At 45.2% G+C, this 20,666-nt stretch overlaps 1 long non-coding RNA gene across 2 annotated transcripts; it reads left to right on the top strand.

Moving 5' to 3' along the window:
- Positions 1 to 8,900: 8,900 nt before the first annotated feature.
- Positions 8,901 to 19,822, top strand: LOC150056726 (uncharacterized). Of its 2 annotated transcripts, XR_016536972.1 has the most exons (5): positions 8,901 to 9,021; positions 10,979 to 11,119; positions 15,058 to 15,125; positions 18,612 to 18,687; positions 19,708 to 19,822. It is a non-coding gene; the product is annotated as an uncharacterized LOC150056726 (long non-coding RNA). The 2 variants fall into 2 exon arrangements; XR_016536971.1 differs by lacking the exon at positions 19,708 to 19,822 and having other exon boundaries at positions 18,612 to 19,024.
- The last annotated feature ends 844 nt before the right edge of the window (positions 19,823 to 20,666 follow it).

The following is a 20,666-nucleotide window of genomic DNA, read 5'->3' as shown; positions in this document are numbered from 1 at the left end:
AAAGAAAGAAAGGGGAGGGGAGGAGAGGGGAGAGGAGAGGAGAAGAGAGGAGAGGAGAGAAGAGAGAAGCTTAAAGAGGCTCATCATTTTCATCAGTTTGCCCAAGGTCCCAAAGCCACGAAGGTGCAAAGTGTAGATTCACAAGAGGATGTGCCTTTGATTCACAACCTGTATTCAGCTACAATACAATGACAGACCAGAAGAAATCATCTGTAAACACAAGTCCTCCTGACACTGTCTTCATTTTCCCCCTCACTGATGTTGAAGTTAATGTTTAAGGGAAAAGAGAAAATGCTACAATCTAATGAAAAAGGGGTCACAAAAGAGCAGATGTAAACTATAAGCCCCAATCCAGGTAGAAACAGGAAGTCCCCAAGTGAGTGGTCATAATAGCCCACTCTAGGAAATTCTGAGAGCAGAGGCTCAAAGAAGACCATTGCCGAGTTTTGAACAACAGCTCCATTGGCCTGTTAGCTTTAAACCCCAGCATCCAAGTTGTGATCTTAGGAAAGCTTGTTAAGCGAGTTGGCGCAGGAAAGCAGCTAGGACAATCAAATTCTGGTCTTTCGCAGACATAGACCAGTAGGGCCAGGCTGCCTCTCCAGCAAGCAGGCAGCACATAGGTGTTTAATTTGGAAGTTGATAGCTGCCTAAATTTGGAGCTCTCCCGTAGGTGCACAAAGAGTCCTCAGTGACGGCTGGCAGAAATCCTTAGAAAAACAAAACAATCCTCTGGGTTGTTGAACTCACAAGGACTACTTTCACTCCCCACCGCACTGTCACTGAAGAGGCTGTTTTGATTTGAATTACAGGGGTCCGTGTGGACTGCCTGCAGTCCAAATGTGCATGTGACAATGGTGACAATAGACACTCCTTTGCTGGCTGTCCGGTGTTATTTTAGACACGGTTGGACAGATGGGCTCTGTTCCGAGTGGGGAAAGGCCCCGCTTCTTTGGAGAGGAAATTTTTTTACAAGCTTGTCATCTCTCTGCACACAAAGTGGCCCCCATCTCCTTACCAGAGTGGAAGCTGAACGGAGGAAGATTGATTCTGAATATGGGAACATCTCCCCCCCCCATCCCACCCCCACCCCCAGCATCCTCTTCCCAAGTCTCAGAGCCTGGGTTTAATTTCGGGGAGTTTGGCTGTGCCGGACCCCCTGCGAAGTCCAGGCTGCTAGCATGTGTAGCACATGTGCTTGCAGCCAGCAGCTGTTGGAACGTAGTAAATCCATTCACATACTGACATACCCCAAAGACTAATTCAGGCTTAGTGAGGAAACCCAGCGTCTGACAAGCAGAAACAACTGAATTACATTTGGAGGGGTGAGGAAGTGGCACCCGAGATGGGCTTGGTCTCACCATTTGGTTTGGCCTGGGGAATCCTGGCAAGCTCACTGTGGGAGGTCGCCCAGATGTCATCCTTGCCATCCACCAGCTCTGAGTCTGATGACAGGAAGAGCCGGACAGGTGTTTGGGAGGGAGGAAGAGGTGTAGGAGATGGTAGTTCTGACTATGCTGGATGTGAGTGAAAACCCAAAAACCTGAAGAGAGAGGCAGCTTCATCTGTGGTTAGCTATATGGGCTTTGGAATCAGACAAAACTGTGTTCTGATCCTGGCTCTACCACTGTTTCTATGACCAAGCTATATAGCTCATGCCTCTGTTTCCTGCTCTGTAAAATGGGCACAGAAACAGGATTCCCACCTAATGGGGCTACTTCAGGAATAAATAAGAACATCACATAAAGTACTCTGCACATGAATGGATAAAGCCTGGCTGACAATGGACTATGAATGATAGGTATTAATGAGACCAATGAATTTTGTTTCTTTGATTCTGTCAGTTGCAGGACTTGACCTTGGGTCCTTGGCGCTGTCCCTGAGCTTTTTTGCTCAAGGTTAGTGCTCTACCACTTTTAACCACAGTGCCACTTCTAGTTTTCTGGTAGTTTAGTGGAGCTAAGAGTCCTATGGACTTTCCTGTCCAGGCTGGCTTTGAACCGCAATCCTCAGATCTCAGCTCCTGAGTAGCTAGCATGTGTTACAAATGTGTGACCCATTAGTGCCTGGCCACCCCAGGGAATTTTAAATGAGGGAAAAGGTACTTTCTTATTCACTATGCTGATAGACATTACAGTAATCAGCCTAGCTCCTAAGATGGTGTGCAATCAGATGAAACGCAGGATGAGTAAGTTCAAAAGGTGTATTGTACAGCATGGTAACTGTAGTTCATACAGGATGTTTTCTTAGACACTCACGAGAGGAGTTCATTCATAAGTATCTCACTACAAAAACTGATACGTATGTGAAATAACATACACCTTTAATTCGTTTAACACAGCCAGTCAGCATATGTACACACCCCAAAATATGCTGGGCAACACAGACAATTTTTGCTTGTCAATTAAAAATAATTAAGACTTTAAAAATGCATACCACTCACTACCTAAACCATACTCTTCTCCTCCTCTCTAAAGCGGAGGCACCTTTGATCAGATGGGAACCATTCTTCTAGCTCTAGCTGGAAAGTGTTACTGGGACCCAAGTGAGCTCCATTCTGCAGCCCTCCCCGCTTCATGTGGACACCAGTAGGAGCATGTCCCCGTGGACTTTCTGTAAGACAAGAAGGCATCAAAATGCGTTATGCCCTTCAGCCACTGGGTTTGGGGTGTTTCAACTCCAGAATTTACTGGACTGGGCATCCTAAGATTATTCACTAGGAACAGATACTGTGTATTACACCAGCACAAAGAGCTTCCATTCCATTTGGACGCTTTGAGTCCTCCACCAATCCAAACCCACCAGTGCCCCCACCTCCTTCCAGGAGATAGCAGGGTTACCACACCCAGAATTTCATGGCTGTAGCACCTTATAAACAAGCTGACCAAATGAAAAATGAATTATCCACAACTAATAACCAGTAGTAAAGCGGAGCGAATATGGATCTGATTACGCGAAACAGGAAAAGTTGAAAATTCCCACATGCTTCATGAATGACTCCGCACAGCCCCCTCCTGCGGACAGCCCCGGTGGGCTATCGCCACTTCCCCCACCCCCTCCGGGGCCACAGGCGTTTCCACTCTTCTCACCTTCTCCCAGACCCCCTTTAGGCCTAAATATTGCTCTGGTGTTTCCTGTGAAATTCATCATTTCTGGGGTTTGAAATCCATATTATTTGCTGTCTTGTCAATATCAGAGTTGGAACTCATAGCCCTTACAGCTTACTTGCTCAGCTGGCTCTCTACTCCTAGAGCCATGCCTCCAACCTAGCTTTTTGCTGCTTAGTTTGGAGATGCGGTCTGATAGATTTTTCTGCTGGTGCTGGCTACGAATCTCAATTTTGACTATCAATCCCGAGTAGTTGGATTAAAAGCATGAGCCACTAGTGCCGGACTCCATACTTTTTTTTTTCTTTATGACAAAAACAGAGAGAACATTGATGTCTTTTTTTTTTTTTTTTTTCAGTCCTGGGCTTGAGCTCAGGGCCTGAGCACTGTCCTTGGACTTTCTCAAGGTTAGAGCTCTACCACTTGAGCCTCAGCACCACTCCCGGCTTTTTTCTGTGTATGTGGTACCGAGGAATCGAACCCGGGTCTTCATGCATGCTAGGCAAGCACTTTAACCACTAGGCCAAACTCCCGGCCCCATTGATGTCTTTTTGGTCCTCTCTGTCTCCCAGTGTTGCAATACATTTCCAGTGCCTGCTTGCTTGGCAGCGTCCCTGTCTCCACAGTCCCCTGCCTCGCATGGCTCTGCTGTGGCACATTAGGGAGAATGTGAGGACACATCTACAGATCTCCTTTGGGCCTTCCTCCTTCCATGAATTCTAACCCCACTGACTATCCACACCAATCACCACCAAGCTGTTTGAAGATGTAGGACAGAGGAAACTCTGAGGGTTGCAGTTTTCTGACACCATCATGAGAGCTGCCTTCAAGAATTGAAAGCAAGAGAATTATTGAAATATATCTCACTGATGTATTATTTATTGTCCCTTGGGTGAGCACAGGAAGTACCAAGCAGAGGGAGGTATGGACAGATGACTCTGTGGTCACTGGAAAATTCTCAAGTTTCTACCTAAGACCCTAATTTATGCCACAAGCAGGGGAACCAAAAATGGGAAAGGAACAAAACGTTCTTTAGATGAAAGGCAGGCTGAAGAGAAGGCCAGGGAGGGAGAAAAGGAGTGGGGGAGGGGGGAAGGGGGAGGACAGGAAGTGGGAGGCACCTGGAGGCCTGTGAAGGAGGGAAGCTGAGGGCCCCGCGGGAAAGGGGAGTCTGCCTTGGGAAGGAAGCAGATCTGCTGTCAGAATCCAGGATCAAGAAAAATCTGTCCAGGCTACAGGAATATAAAGCCCAGCAGCCGAAAGAAACAGAGGCCTGGAGCAGCCAGGAAAATGGATTCTTAACTCCTGGGCAGGGGCCCAGCAAGGCAGCACAAAGCACAGAAGGCCCCAGGGTTGTCCACCAGCCCAGGAACCACCCACCATGGCGAAAACCAAACAAGACGCACTGGGCAAGAGAAATGGGCACAAACCTCACCATGTGTGCCACTACTATGTGCCTGATGTCCCCCAAATAAGGCAGAAGCGACAACTTCTCCATCCAGACCAGAGAAGGCTTCTTCCCGCGAGCTGATTTCTAGTGCCTGGCATCCCCTATTTGGGAAAGTCTTTAAGCCTTGATATTCAAGGGGCGGGTCTACACAGTGCCAGCAGCCATGAGCACGACAAACTTGATTTGACAGTCTTGGGTGACGCTCATTCGTACTTTCCTTGCTGTACACCCAGCCTCTTACTGGTTCACAAGTGTAAGAGGCACCGGGCAAGGTTCCTGCCCCGACAACCTCACAGGTGTGTCTGCAAGGCACAGCTCCTCGTGGGAACTGGGCAAGGGTGAGGACTGTTCTCTCCACAGATACTTGTGCTTTTCTACTCATCCTTCTCTTCCTCTTCCCTTCTCCTTCCTCCCTCCCTCCCTCCCTCCCTCCCTTCCTTCCTTCCTTCCTTCCTTCCTTCCTTCCTTCCTTCCTTCTTTCCTTCCTTCTTTCCTTCCTGCCTTCCTTCCTTCCTTCGCTATTAGTGCTAAAACTCAGGGCTTTGTGTTCTCCCTATAGTTTCTTAGCTGGTTCAAAGCCAGCTCACACAGGAAACTCATGAGACTCTTATGTCCAGTGACCACAAAAAACCTGGAAGTGGCAAAGTGCCAGCTTTGGGTGAAAAAGCTAAGAGACAATACATAGCCCTGAGAAAGAGTGGGGTAGGGAAGGAAGGGGCAGTGGGGAAGAGGGAGGGAGAAGGAAGGAGAGAGAGAGAGAGAGAGAGAGAGAGAGAGAGAGAGAGAGAGAGAGAGAGAGAGAGAGAGAGAGAGAGACACTGCAGAAGTAGAGAAGGGGGAAGGTGATGAGAGAAGGAAATCATTTGTTTCTAAAGGCTGAGGGCAGCAGCAGCTGCTTCTTATAAACCACTGTGTTTAATACAGGTCATCTGTGGGGAGGTTATTTGCTGTAGATTTTGTGTTGATAAAGACGCTGAAGCTCTGAAATAGCAAGTGTCTTGTCCAAAGCCCTGGTCTACTGTCTCTGGAACTCATGGTTTATGCACAAGTCCTACTCCTTGACCTATATATAAAACCACAAAGCTATGAGGCAACTATTCAAGACCCTAAAGAACAGCCATTTTCCATGTTGACAATGTTTTAGTTAGTGACAAACAGTATTACAACAGTGGGCCTATAAAGCTATGTCCCCTAATGACAGCATCTTTATGTAAGTATTCTGTGAAGTTAGCATGATAAAGATGAACAATGTTTCTTATAACATGTCTCCACCTGGGGCTGGGAGTTTGGCCTAGTGGTAGAGTGCTTGCGTAGCATGCATGAAGACCCGGGTTCAATTCCTCGGTACTCCACATACATAGCAAAAAGCCGGAAGTGGTGCTGAGGCTCAAGTGGTAGAGTGCTAGCCTTGAGAAAGTCCAAGGACAGTGCTCAAGGTCTAAGCCCCAGCCCAGGACTGGCAAAAAAAAAAAAAAAAACATGTCTCCACTATTCAATAGAATAATTGCAAATAACATTTTTGCCTATTTGAAAGCATATATGATAGAATTTGTCTTAAAAAAAAAAACCTTAGCCAGGTGCTGGTGGCTCATGCCTGTAATCCTAGCTACTCAGATGTGAAGATGGAGGTTTTGAAGCCAATTCTGGCAAGAAATTCCAGGACTTCTTATCTTCAATTAGCTAGCAACCAGCTGCCAAAAAGCTGGAAGTAGAGTTGTGGCTCAAGTGGTAGAGCACTAACCTTGAGCAGAAAAGCTTAGGGACAGTGCCCAGGCCCTGTGTTCAAGACCCTTGACTGGCATGGATATGGTACCAGGTGTGCCCGCATGAAAATCACACTGCCACCACTTCTTAGTGACTTGGTTTCCCTATCTGTAAAATGTGAATGAAAAATAGAATTACCTCATAGAGTAGTTGTGAGAAATAGATAATATAAAATATGAAATTTTCAGCCACGCACCAGTGGTTTGTGTCTGTAATCCTAGCTACTCAGGAGGCTGAGATTTAAGGATCACGGTTCCAAGCCAGTCTGGCAAGAAAGGACTTCTTATCTCCAATTAGCTAGCAAAAAACCAGAAGTGCAGGTGTGGTTCAAGTGGTAGAGCACCAACCTTGAGGTTACTTAGGGACAGCACCCAATACCACAGAGCGAGGAACATTTCCTAGCAGCAGTCACTCAGCAGGCACTAACTGAGCAAATGGCTACCGCGCCACAGACTTTGCTTCTCATTTAAGACTTTGCTATGAGCAGCACCCCCTGACGTTGTACAAGTGTGCTTGCCATTCCTTTGCCAATGACAGAGCCTAAAACCCACCTCCAATAGCTCTGCCCCTTCCCAGCATTCCCAAGCACACTGTAAGCACTCCATCAACATGAAGAATCGACATGGTCTCACCGTTCATCTGGATGCAAGCCTCCCTAGCTGAACTGAGAGTTCCTTGTGCTTGGCTGGAGTCTTGTTTCTCTTGGCATGCCTTGAGCTGTTCCCCAGCTCACACAGAAGATGGGTCCGACTGGGATGCAATGTTGCCAAAGTGAGTTTGAAATACCAATCAGGCAGACCAACTTCAGGATATAGAAAATAACCTTGACTAGATCCAAGTGAGGTCAAGTTCCCCCAAGTATAGAGCTTGGCACACCTCTGTCGAGGTAACAGGGGCCTCTGAAGAGTTCTGGCGTTAACACGCATCCCCTGGTGTCACTGAGGCAACAGAATGACAGCAATTATCTAAGTTGGGCTTTGTTTGATATGTGAGAGTCAAAACCAGGGAATGTGGCCCAGTTTCTCTTTTGAAATTGTTCCCTTCGTTATATTTGAATCTCAGGACTCTCTGCTTTGTTTCAAACTAAATATCAAAAGTCTTCTCTCCTCTCATCTCCCTGACAGTTCTTCAATATACTGTATTAAAAACTCTCTGAGGACAAAAAAAAAGACTTTCAAGTGATGTTTAGGACCTTGCCACCCCTCGCCTTTCTTCATTTCTGAATCTCTTGGATGGCTCAGAACATAAAGGGGGAAAAGGGGGGAAAATACCAAAACATGTGGATATGGTGTTACTTAGAAAAGCCGTTCTGTTTCGTAGTGAAACAATGCACACAGTGATGGTGAACAGTTGCCATATCATTTATACCTCATGCCACTGGGTTGCTCAACTTATCTGCACAAACTCGATAATAAACAGTATGTGTAATTCTGGGTGCAACAATGAAATAAAATGACTTGAAGTGAGGCGCTGGTGGCTCATGCCTGTAATCCTAGTTATTCAGGAGGCTCAAATCTGAGAATCATAGTTTGAAGCCAGCCTGGACAGGAAAGTCTCACAGACTCATCTCTAATGAACCATCAAAAAACTGGAAATGGAAATATGACTCAAGTGGTAGAGTGTTAGCCTTCAGCAAAAAAAAAAAAAAAAAAGTTAAGGGATGGGGCCCAGAGTTTGGCCTAGTGGTAAAGGGCTTGGCTATCATACACGAAGACCTGGGTTCACTTTCTCGGTACTACAGGACTGGCAAAAAAAAAAAAAAAAAAAAAGGAAAAAAAGTTAAACAATATGAATTAAATTCATGTCCTATAGCTTCTGAGTGCATGTGTGCCAATACTGGGGCTTGAACTCAGGGTCTGAGCTCTGTCCTTGGGCTTTCTCAAGGCTAGAGCTCTACCACTTGAGCCACAGCACCATTTCTGGCTTTTTCTGTGTAGATGGTACCAAGGAATTGAACCTGGGTCTTTGTGCATGCTAGGTAAGCACTCTACCACCAGGCCAAACTCCCGGCCCCTTGTTTTCCTTTGTGTCATAAACTTAAGACATAATTTGAGACTAGTCTACCAGGGTTATTTAAAGCTTCTCTCATATACATTTATTCAGTTACTTAATTAATTCTTAATATAACTAGCTACTCAGGAGGTGGAGATTTGAGGATTTCACTTCAAAACCAGCCTGGGTAGGATAATCCATGAAACCCTAAGCTCTGATTATCCACCAAAAAACTAGAAGTGGAGCTGTGGCTCCAAGAGCTCAGAAATAGTGTGTAGGCTCTGAGTTCTAGCCTTACTACCACCAAAAAAAAAAAAAGAAAGAAAGAAAGAAAGGAAAAGGAAAAGAAAAACAATGTCTTCCTAGCCTTATTGTCAGAATTCCTAGCCTCAGCATTGCCGGCTTTCTGGCTGGACAGTTGTTGGTAGGGTAGGCTCAACCTTGTAGAGTGCAACACCTCTGGCCTCTTCCCAAGGGAGAGGCCTCTGGCAGAGAGGTCAGTGCCACCTCCACCCCCACTGTGACAACTGAAAGGGTCTCTAAAGATAGGAGAAAGGTCATTAGTTGCCAAGAATTGGTGAGGAGACAAGATGAGTAGGAAAAGGACATAGGCTATTTATGCTGAATGATGTTGATAAGACCTTCAGAAATGTAGGACACTAACAACTTGCCGTCCTGTCAACTGTGGACTCTGACTGATAATGATATGTTTGTGTGGGTGCACAGAATGTTATAAATGAGCCACCTGGGGGGGGGGAATCTAGAGAGCTGGGGAAGCTGGGGGAGGGGAGGGATCGTGGGAAATACCTATGCATTATGCTAAATGTTACCTTGTACTTGAACATGTAAATTTTAGTTTGAATCTGAATGTGTATATATTTGTATGTATTTCCATGCATGTAGGGGTTTTTCTGTGTTGAGATCGAACCTAGAACCTTATATATAGAGCTCTACTACTGGGCTTAGCCTTAGCTCTGGGATTTTTGAGATGACAATTCTGTATGTAGCCCAGACTGTCCTCGAGCTTCCCATCTTCCTGCATCAGCTTCCCCAGGTCTGGATTACAGATGTTGACCACCAACCCAGCTAATATTTGTTTGCTTGCTTGTTTGGATGGTTGGTCATGGGGTTTGAATTTGGGGCCTTGGTGCTGGCCCTGAGCTCTTTTGCTCAAGGCTAGTGCTCTACCACTCTAAACCAGTGCCACTTCCAGTTTTCTGGTAGTTGATTTGAATAAGAGTCTCATAGATATTCCTGCCTGGGCTGTCTTTGAATTGTGACCCTTAGATCTCAGCCTACTCAGTAGCCAGGATGATATGTGCGAGCCACCAGCTATTTTCTTTTTTTTTGCCAGTCTTGGGGCTTGAACTCAGGGCCTGAGAACTGTCTTTGGGCTTTTTCACCCTCAAGGCTAGACACTTGAGCCACAGCAACAATTCCAGCTTTTTTTTTTTTTTCATATATGTGGTACCCAGGAATTGAACCCTGGGTCTTTGTGCATGCTAGGCAAGCACTCTACCACTAGGGGTTTGTTTTGTTTTGTTTTGTTTTGTCAGTCATGGGGCTTGAACTCTAGGCCTGGGCACTGTCTCTGAGCTCTTCAGTTCAAGGCTACCACCCGTATGACTTTAGTGCCTGGGCTGGCTTTGAATCATGATCCTTAGATCTCAGCCTCCTGAGTAGCTAGGATTACAGTTGAGAGCCACCATGCCCGGACTAAATGATTACTTTTAAGGAAAATCTTGCCAAATGTCCTGAGGGAGGGGATAAATATTTTTTAAAAAATCCCGTATTAGCCATTTTTTTTTTTTTTTGCCAGTCCTGGACCATGAACTCAGGGCCTGAGCACTGTCCTTGGGCTTTCTCAAGGCTAGAGCTCTACCACTTGAGCCACAGCAACACTTCCCGCCTTTTTTTATGTATGTGGTACCAAGGAATCAATCCCGGGTCCTCGTGCATCTAGGCAAGCACTCTACCACTAGGCCAAACTCCCGGCCCCATATTAGCCATTTTTAAATGTATATAGTTCAGTGAGGTTGAGTATACTTAGGACATTGAACATCTCTTGCTACCCTCCATCTCTTCAACCTTTTTATTACCCTAAATTGAAACTTTGTACCCACTGAACAAGTTTCCCATTTCCCCATTCCTCTACCCCTGACAGCCACCATTCTAGTTTCTGATTTGGGTTTCTCTAAGTCATTCATTTGCCTTTTTTCTTTGTTCTTTTTGGCAATTCTACAGCTTAAACTCAGGGCCTGGGCATTATCCCTGGCTTTCTGAAGGCGAGCACTCTACCACTTGAACCTCAGCACCACTTCCAGCTTTTTTCTGTAAATGTGATACCAAGGAATTGAACCCAGGGCTTTGTGCCTGCTAAGCAAGCACTCTACTGCTGGGCTACACTCCTGGCCTTGGGGTCCCTGACTGTTTGCTTTATTTCACTCACACAATGTCCTCTAGGTTCAGCTATGTTGTAGCATGGGTCACAAGGCTTTTCCTTGTAAAAGCTGAGTAATGCTGCAGTCTCAATTCACACCACACCAATTTTGTTGACCCATTCATTTGCTAATGGACACTCAGATAGGCTTCCATTTTAGGGCTACTATGTTTGAAGTGTTTCTCTTAAACTGGATTTTTTTTTGTCTTTTATTTTTGGTACTAGAGATGAAAACCAGGACATTGCACTTGCAAGGCAAGAACTTGTTGCACTTGTTGCAAGGCAACAAATAAACATCCCCGAGCACGACGACTGTGCATAATATAAGAATGCAAATATCTGCTTCAGCCCTTGCTTTGAATGTTTGTGAGTATACATATGTTTGGAGTATATACTTAGCAATGGGATTGCCAAACACTTTGGAATGTGTTTGTTTTCCAATCACTTTTTTTTAACCATAAAACACATGATATTGCAGTGAATCATTCCACTAGCGGTAGGCGAGAGCGGCCAGCTGGCTGTTCAGGGCTCTCACAGTCCTCAGCCACATGATCTGGGCAAATAATATCTCAAGAATGAAATAGAGTAATTGGATAACATAGTATATAGAACATTGCCACCACTGAAGAAGATTCTGTGCACAAGTGAAGGTGGCACTGAGAAATCATTCTAGTTCTCAACATTTAAAAAGTTTCCACTCTAGGGCCAGAAGTTTGACCTAGTGGTACAGTGCTTACCTAGCATGCACGAAAATGAGGGTTCGATTCCTCAGTACCACATACAGAAGTAGTACTGTGGCTCAAGTGACAGAGCACTAGCCTTGAGGAAAAAGCCCAAGAACAGTGCTCAAGCACTGAGTTCAAGCCCCAGGACTGGAAAAAAAAAAAAAGAAGTTTCCGCTCTGATAACCTCCTACACGATACCTTCTAAAGTATTACTGGAGACATAACTGCATGTAAACTTAGTTGTGTCCATTAACAGATAGGATATTACCTGCCTCGGTTTGTCTATTATGGACAAATATATTTCCAAGGTCTTTCTGCTTCCTCACCAAGGGCACTGTACTATAGAAAATAGCCCCAGCCACAATTCCTTCAAAGATCTATGTAGCTTTCCCAGGACATCTTTTAGGAACAGGGGTGTGTGTGTGTGTGTGTGTGTGTACCAGTCCTGGGCTTGAACACTGGCCTGGGTGCTGTCCCTGAGTTCTTTTTGCTCAATGCTAGCACCCTACCACTTGAACCACAGTTTCTTTTCTGGCTTTTCAGGTAATTAATAAGAGTCTCATAGATTTTCCTACCTAGGCTGGCTTCAAACTGTGTTCTTCAGACCTCAACCTTCTGAGTAGCTAGAATTACAAACGTAAGCTACCATTGCCCTGGATTTTTCACACACACACACACACACACACACACACACACACACACACACACAATTGCTGGTATACTGTAAAGAATATATGATTTTACCAACAATTCACAAAATAATTTAGGATGGTAAAAAGCACCAAAGAAGAAATTTTAGGCTAGAGCCCCCAGTGGTGGAGAACTCCTCACGTTCTCTGGAGCAAAGGCTGAAATGCAGAAAGGAAGGAGGACGTTTGCAAGTTTCTGAAGCTTTGGGGGTTTTCACACAGCGAGGATGCCCATATTGTGTGATCAGATCAAGTGAAATCATCTGTCAGCCTGTCTGTTCACATAGTTATGCTATTCATAGAAAGTGTACCTCTTCCCATATAAAACGCCATATGCCTCTTCTCTTACCTAATTAGGTTCAGGTTTGCTGGGGTCCTGGGGACCTATACTGTTTTTCCGGGTCTGTGGAAGGAAGGGAAGTAATGCCAGTGATTCCGGGGCTATTTCCAGACCTTCTGTAGAAGATCCTGCCAGGATATCAAGAGCAATATGGAACCATAATAATTAACCATAATAATGAACGAACATGAACGTGTATGAGGCTTGCATTCAGGGCCTGGGTACTGTCCCTTAGCTTTTTGCTCAAGTCTGGTGCTCTACTATTTAAGCCGCAGCTCCAATTCTGCCTTTTTGACAACTAATCAGATAAGAGTCTCACAGACTTTCCTGCTCAGGCTGGCTTCAAACCCAGATCCTCAGATCTCAGTCTCTGCCCCTGTGCCACACTTTGGCTCTTTCTCTTTCTCTTTCATACAACATTCCTCTGTGATTTCATTCCATCTTGTGAGTTTTAGGAACTAAAAAAGCATAATATTCAGTTCATGCCTGTAATCCTAGCTACTCAGGAGGCTGAGATATGAGGATCAGAGTTAGAAGCCAGCCTGGGCAGAAAAGTATCTATGAGATTCTTGTCTCCAATTAACCACCAGAAAACTAGAAGTGGCTCTGTGGCTCAAAGTGGTAGAGTGCTAGCTAACCTTGAGTGGAAAAGCTCAGGGATAGTAGTCAGGCCCTGAGTTCAACAACAACAACAACAACAAGTGGGGGGTGGGGAGCATAAGGTTATTAATTAGTATTAGTGGTTCATGCCTATAAGTAACTAGTTACTCAGGAGGTTGAAGTCCAGACAAACTGAAGTTTGAAGCCATCGAGGCAGAAAAAAAATCTATGAGCTTTTTTTTTTTTATCTCCAATTGCCAAGCAAAAAGCTGGAAGTGGAGTTATGGTTCAAGTGATAAAGCACTAGCTTGGAGCAAAGTTGCCAAGCAAAAGCACAAGGCTCTCAGTTTAGTACCAGCTTGCATACACCTACATAACACACACACACACACACACACACACACAATATATGTGTGTATGCGTTTTTGTGTAGATGAAGGAAATACAAACATTTTTTTTTTTTTTTGGCAGTCCTGGGCTTAAGCTCAGGGCCTGAGCACTGTCCTTGGACTTTCTCAAGGCTAGAGCTCTACCACTTGAGCTTCAGCACCACTTCTGGTTTTTTCTATATATGTGGTACCAAGGAATCGAACCCGGGTCTTCGTGCATGCTAGGCAAGCACTTTAACCACTAGGCCAAACTCCCGGCCCCAATACAAACATTTTTATAAATTGTTTTGTACTTAACCATTTCAAAGAAGAGAGGAGAGGGGAGGAAACATTGCAGCCGACAGTTGGGTCCAGAGACCAGGCAAGGAGCAAGCAGCTGTTTATGTAGTTGGTAGTGGACACTCCCTTCTCACTTCTGCCCTTCACCACTTCAGTGGAACCTGGATGCCCTTTCCAAAGGCGGAGCCAGTCACACAATCCCTCCCTAAAAGGAAATGCCAGCAAAATAACCTCTTCTTATTTCTTGAGAGGAAAAATGATTTCCTTTTACTGTTTAGTCTAATAAGCAGGAATCGGGGACCCTCTGGCTCCATCCTCTGTGTTGTGATGGGGGAGGGAAGGAATTGTGTAGGACTTTCAAACATCTAAAGCAAAATATATATATATATTTTTTAATCCCAAAAATTCAAAACTATAGTGTATAGCCACTACGAATTTCTTTATCTTGTGGCTCTTTCCATTTTTTAAATTTATTGTAAGGGTAATGAACAAGAAATTCATGGTTTTCCTTTGACTTCTTCTCTCAGTTGTAGGACTAATCAACACAAAGAATTTTTTTGAGGGGGGCCAGGTATCAGTGACTCACATCTGTAATCCTTGATACTCAGGATGCTGAGATCTGAGGATTATGGTTCAAAGCCAGCCAGGGCAGGAAAGTCTATGAGACTCTAAACTACTCAGAAAAAAAGCTGGAAGTGAGGCTGCGGCTCAAATGGCAGAGCACTAACCTTGAGCAAAAAGAAGCTTAGGGAGAGTGTCCAGGCCTTGCATTCAAGACTGCCCCCCCCAAAAAAAAGAATACTCTTTTAAAAAGAACAGAGGCTAGGGGCTGGGAGTTTGGCCTAGTGGTTAAAGTGCTTGCCTAGCATGCACGAAGACCCAGGTTCGATTCCTCGGTACCACATACATAGAAAAAAAAAGCCGAAAATGGTGCTGAGGCTCAAGTGGTAGAGCTCTAGCCTTGATAAAGTCCAAGGACAGTGCTCAGGCCCTGGGCTTAAGCCCAGGACTGGCAAAAAAAAAAAAAAAAAACAGAGGCTAGAGGTATATCCTGCTAGGAGAGGACTTGCCTAGGGGCCAGAGCTGGGAATACTCAATGAACTGAGCAACTCTCACAGAAAGAAGTCTATCTTAACTGAGTGTAATCCTTGCCTTTAATTCTTGCCAGAGGCCCGGTCCTGTCAGAACTGAGTAGGAGGTGGACTGCTTGCCTGACCAAGACAACTTGTCACGCCTTCTTGTGGTTTAGCACCCCTTACATTCACTGTTTCATTCTTGGCAGGTGCCCTGGAAAGTTTCTATGTAAAGTAACTGAAAGCAGAGATGCCAGAAGGCCTCTGGTTTAAAAAGGTAAGGCAGCCATACTCTGGGAAAATGGAACTAGGCTGGTATGGACCCCCTCTGCCCCTCTCTCCCCACTTAAAAGCCAGTAGAGAGGACCAAACTTTGGTTTACACCAAGAAGAAAGAAGAGCTACTCTGTCAGCTTAATGGGATTAAGCCTGTGGTTTCAGAAAGCATCCAGGAAAAGTCTAGAGAGAGTTGGGGAAAAATGTGATCCTGGGCTGGGATACCCAGCCCGCATGTGAAAGTCCCAAGAACCAAGCAAGAAACTGTGATTTGAGGCTAAGGAGGCCCTGTGCAGGCACATAATAGAGGGATGAGGAAAAGGAGGCCCTGGGCCCAGCAGTGAACACTGCTGGCAGAAGTAGAGATGGAAGCAGCTGGAGGCTTGACTTGGTTGGATGAAGCCCAGAACCTTGACTCAAAGGAGTTGTTTGAGTTTTAATACTCCCCCAGAACTGTGGAAGAGGAAAAAAGAAAAGGGGGAAAAAAGTCAGCAGTCTCAAGAGGAAGGAGTCTTTTATTTTAAAGGACTACCTCTTAGGCCTGGCCCTAATTTTCTGGGTTTGATTCCTAGTTTGGGAGAAGTTTTATGTCACCCATGAGAGTCTGCATTTTTGTGGGATTCAAATATTCCTTAATTAGGTGTTGTCTCTTTACAGAAAGAAAAGACGCCTTTTATTTCATTTTATTTTGCCATTTTAATTTACTCCCTTTCGTGTTTAATAACTAGGTAGGGAAATGTTAAACAGCTGCTGTAAAATATTACAAACCCTGTTCCCAGGGAACACTGGAAAGAAACTTTCCAGCACTATCTCCCATCCCAGATTATGGTGGCTGGGGAGTTCACAGGTCCCACGTTTGGTCAGCCAAAGATCAGGGTGCTCTTTCTCATTGTACACTGTGGTCTGCCCCCATTCTGTTCACCTCTTACTAGCTCTTTATGGTTGACCCTGGGGATGGGAGTAGGGGCTGGAGGTAGAGGTGATGTTTGAATGAAGGGTCGGGAGGCACTGGGTACTGGAATCATGCTTTCCTCAGTCATCTAATTTCCCTATTTTTTTTATTAAAGAAGTTATTAACATTGATTTTTATATCATATTTCAAATGACATGTTTAACAAACAAGTATGATCTCCCCATTTCTTATACATCACCATTCTAAGGAAGGTTCAGACTACTTTATCCCCACCAGAAAATTTACCATTGTGAAACTCAGGAAGTCAGACTTCTCCCCCACCCCCAAAAAAATCCACAACAAAGAAGTAGAAATGACCAAGAAAATGTTTGGCACTGCTCTCCAAGACTTTGGCTTCTTCCCTACATTTTCAGTTTTAGGAAAGAGGAAGCCCTGTCATGCTTCTACAACTCAAAATGTAGGGGGGCTTGTTCCCTACCTACTTTGGGGCCAGCCCGTCCACAAAGGGCTAGTAGTTGTCTGCAGATTGCAGGAGCTTCCCAAGGGATGGGATATAAACTCACAGGGCAGCCCAGGCACCCGCTTCCGTCCACCGAGCTGCGTATCATGCTTATGCACTCATTTCGCTGGCAAAAGAGCCCGTCATAAAATGTAATACTGACTATAAAACAAATCAGCGCTTTGAAACGACTTGCTTCAGATGTTTTCATAAATCCCTAATGGCTCAGGCACTGCCTGCTATTGATAATATTAATGTGTTAATAGTTCCTCCAAAGCAGGAGCGCTAGTGGACACACACACACACACACACACACACACAGATGGGAACACTATGAAACTGGAAGTCTATGATTCTGCTCTCCTTATATTTTAGCTGCACTTTGCTGGCCTTGGAAAGCCAGATCTAAGGCAGTTTGAGGCTAGCTGAGATAGAATATTGGAGACTCTAGCGCAAGTTAACCAGTACAATTTCAGACTGGTAGCATGATTCAAGTGGTAGAGTACTTGCAATAAGCAAGAATAAGAAGTGAGAGCACAAGACCTTGAGTTCAAACCCTGGAACTAGCACATATGCCCACTTAAAAACAAAACTGATAGAGAGAAAGAGATGGAGGAGTGATAAAAGGGGTGACTAGGATACTTGTGTGTGTGTGTGCGTGTGTAGGTGTCATAGCTAATGTAAGTTAATAAAAAAAGAAAGAAACTTTTTAAAGGAATTAAGACAAAGTGGTGGAAGCTGTCTTTTTATGTTGCCCATATTTTACTTTACATTTTCCATTGGGTTTGGGCTCAGGACCTCACGCATGCTGGGTGAGTGCTAATACCCTCAAGCCTTTTGTATTTTGGTTTTGGTTTTATACAGTCTCAGTTCCTTTTCTCAAGCCAACTTTAAACTTGAGATCCTCCTGCCTCTGCCTCCTGCAGTTGTGAGTACAGGCATGTAGCACTGTGCCTGCCTTTTGTCCTAACAGTTTCACTGCTGAGGGAAGGCACATGAGCAATGGATATTAGACTTCACAGCACCTCCCCATGCCCTCGCCCTTAACGCCATGACTTTGTCTCCTGTCTTCAAGAGAAGCCAGGGCGTGGCCTAGACCTGGGCCCAAGAAGTTTTTGTCTATTGGTTCTACAGACCTTCTTAGGGCCCAGGGAAACCTCCCCATTAAATTTCCCTTTGTAATGTGTTTTCTGAGCTTCCTTCCCAGCAGGCTTCACTCAGATTGGAAGATGCAGAAAATATATTTCACTGTCTACTTGGGAGCTATACATTAAAGTATTTTTAGGACATGGTATTTCTGAATACCATGTGGAATTCGTGGTCTGGAGGGCTGGGCCCCTGCAGTCTTCTGCTTTATAGGATAGATATAAAAGACCTACATCTAAAATTTGGAATGGCGAGGGTTATTAGCATGGGGAAGGGGAGCAGCAGTCAAATTGCAGTCTTTTTCCTGGATTTGCCTCATCTCTTGGTGCATCACTCCCAAAACATGCTTGCCTGGAGTGAACGATCTTGCCGCGCAAAGGTGTAAGAAGCAAGCCATCAGCACCACCAGAGTTAGCTCTTCCCTTTCAAAAGCACCAAGAAATTCAGAAATGGCAAAAGTAGTCAAACTTTGCCCTAAAAGGAGACAAATGTGTAGATCCTCCCTACATTCTCTTACGTGTTATTATCCAAAACCAGGCTGTCAAAAACATTGGGGTTTCCAAACACAGAAGGCTCATGCCTGTAGTCCCAGCTATTTTGAGAAAGCAATAGCTACTTAGAAAAGTTCAAGAGACCCCGTCTTAACTCCCAGTACACCTTTCAACCCAAGCTATGTGGGAGTCTGAGATTAGGAGGATGTAGTGTCAGCTTAGCCCAGGCAGAAAAGTCTTTAAGATTCTACCTTAATGGAGGGAAGCCAAACACAGCGGATCACAGGTCTCAAGTTAACGTTGGCTTGAACACTAATCTGGCAAGTATAAATTCCTGTGTCCAGACCCTAAAACTGCCAAAAAGAAAAGAACTCTTTATTGCAGTTTCTTGGCTTCAAATTTAGCAAGTGTTAATGCCAGATCTTCATTTCTGTGCCAGGTCAAGAAGAGGAAACCTGCAGGAGAGCTACAGACAAACGCGAGGCAGAGCCCTTCCTTGGAGAAGGGCTCACTCGGTGAGTTACGGTGCCCAGTGGTTTTCACAATGGCAAGAACTGGGGTCAAGTGAAAACAGTAGAACTGGAGGATCCCACCTAGCCTGCCAGAGTCCCATTGAACAGGCCTCCACTGGGCTAAGCAAGGTACCGGGAGAGATTGCCTACCCATGCACATGAAGAATCAGATCAGAGTCTGACCCATGGACAAAACATACCCAGGTTGAAGGTTCAAAGCCGTTAGTACTTGGAACTTGGGCAGCGATTCATAATCCAAACATTACTGAGAAAATGTTTTAATTAGTGTCCAGATTTTCTAATTCAACCACTTCATCAAATTCTCTGCCAGCTTGTAAAATGCTTCCCTGACTTGCTTCCTTTCTCTAAATGTTGCTGTTATTCAACAGTGTAGGAGGCAGGAGATGAGAGGAATAGAGCTGTACTAAATCTAGCTTGGTCCAGATATGTGAGTCCTGATTATTGGCAAAGTTGGATTTGGATTTTTCTGGTTTGGTTGGTTTGTTGTTGTTGCTTTTTGAAACAAGGTCTGACTATGAGGGCCAGGTTGTGCTCAAACTGGAGATGTATCTGACTCAGCCTCCTCAGTGCTGGATCACAGGCCTATCAGCAATATGCGATTAGCGCCTCACTAGTACAAGGTTGTATTTATAAACGTTTGGAAGTATGTACAGGATTGGCTGATTGAACGCACAATTACGCACCCACACTGCTGGAGTAGAAGTGTGTACAAACAGATTGAAAGGGATCTGTGCTCGCAAAGTTTGGGTTGGAGATGTTTTCAAGGGAAATTATGATTTGTTTTGTGTATGTCTATTGACTTTCTGGTTCATTTGTCTGTAAGACTGCGTATTTTAACTACTTTATCATGGGCTCATTCACTTGTCATGGGGAGGGTGGAGAGGAGAATGTAAAGTTGTAAAGTGCTTTTGGTATTTTTAAGTGTGTTTCTCCCAAATAATTGACTGTCTGGTTGAAGATTCTTGTCTGCTTGTCATTTCCTGCTTTTCTGGCCCTCTCAAGTTCTCAGCCTCAGTTGAGAGTAGCGGGACAGCCCAGCAGTCCTGTGGTATCTTCAGCATTCAAGTGGATGGGGAAAGCCTGTTTTGAAACAGGATCCCAGCTGCCCTCTGCTTCTTTCTCATTCTTGTATCTAGTAGGCAAACAATCCCTAAGACCCGGGGACAAGTGACCTGTGTCAACTTTGGAAAACAGAGGATGATTAAGAGGAATAGAATGAGTGTAGAGGGAGGAGGCCTGGGATAACATCCACTTCTAGGAGCTCAAAGTGTTGTCATGGGATTGGCTCACAAGACGGAAGGTCTTAAGAGTGTTCAGGGCAAGCAGGGCGCCTAGCAGTGACAGCATCATTTCCAGAGCACCACCAGCCTCTCAGACATGCCCAGACAAAGCTGGCAGAGCTGAGAAGCCTGGGGCCACACCTGCCCTAGCCCTATCCCAACCCTGTCCCACCACAGCATTGCCGACTCTGGCTGGGTTCACTGGAGTACACACTCTCCAAACACTGCTCAGTCTGAGGGAGAGCACAGAGTTAGGACAGCTGCCTGACACATCCCTGCCTTTGAGTGGAATTCCAGATCAGCCAGGCCAGGCCAAAAAGACAGTCTTCTAAACCCCGCGCAGTCATGGAGGATGCCTGAGCGAGTGTCGGATGGAATGGCTTCCCTTGGATCACACTGTCTTCCCACTCGTGGCCTGCATGTCCCCCGTCTTTTCTTAACTACACAAATGTTCACATTCTCCTGCTCCTCTGGGAACAACCAGCGCTCGTGCGCCCTCCTCCATTTCCTGAGCTAGGATCACCTACGGAAGTTGAGCATTTCCTATGCTGGAGGGACTTCTCCAAGTTGGATGCGGAAATCTAAGCAGGCTGGGGTTGGGGGCGGGCAAGGCCACAAGGACCCAGTGTCTCAGCGTCTGATCCTGGTAGCTGAAACTCCTGCATGTGCACAGAATTTGGC

The sequence above is a fragment of the Megascapheus bottae genome, chromosome 11 (genome assembly GCF_031878675.1).
Source record: "Megascapheus bottae isolate mThoBot1 chromosome 11, mThoBot2.hap1, whole genome shotgun sequence".
Classification (NCBI taxonomy): domain Eukaryota; kingdom Metazoa; phylum Chordata; class Mammalia; order Rodentia; family Geomyidae; genus Megascapheus; species Megascapheus bottae.
The sequence above is the reverse complement of the archived record's forward strand: the minus strand, read 5'-3'. Positions and strand labels throughout refer to the sequence as shown.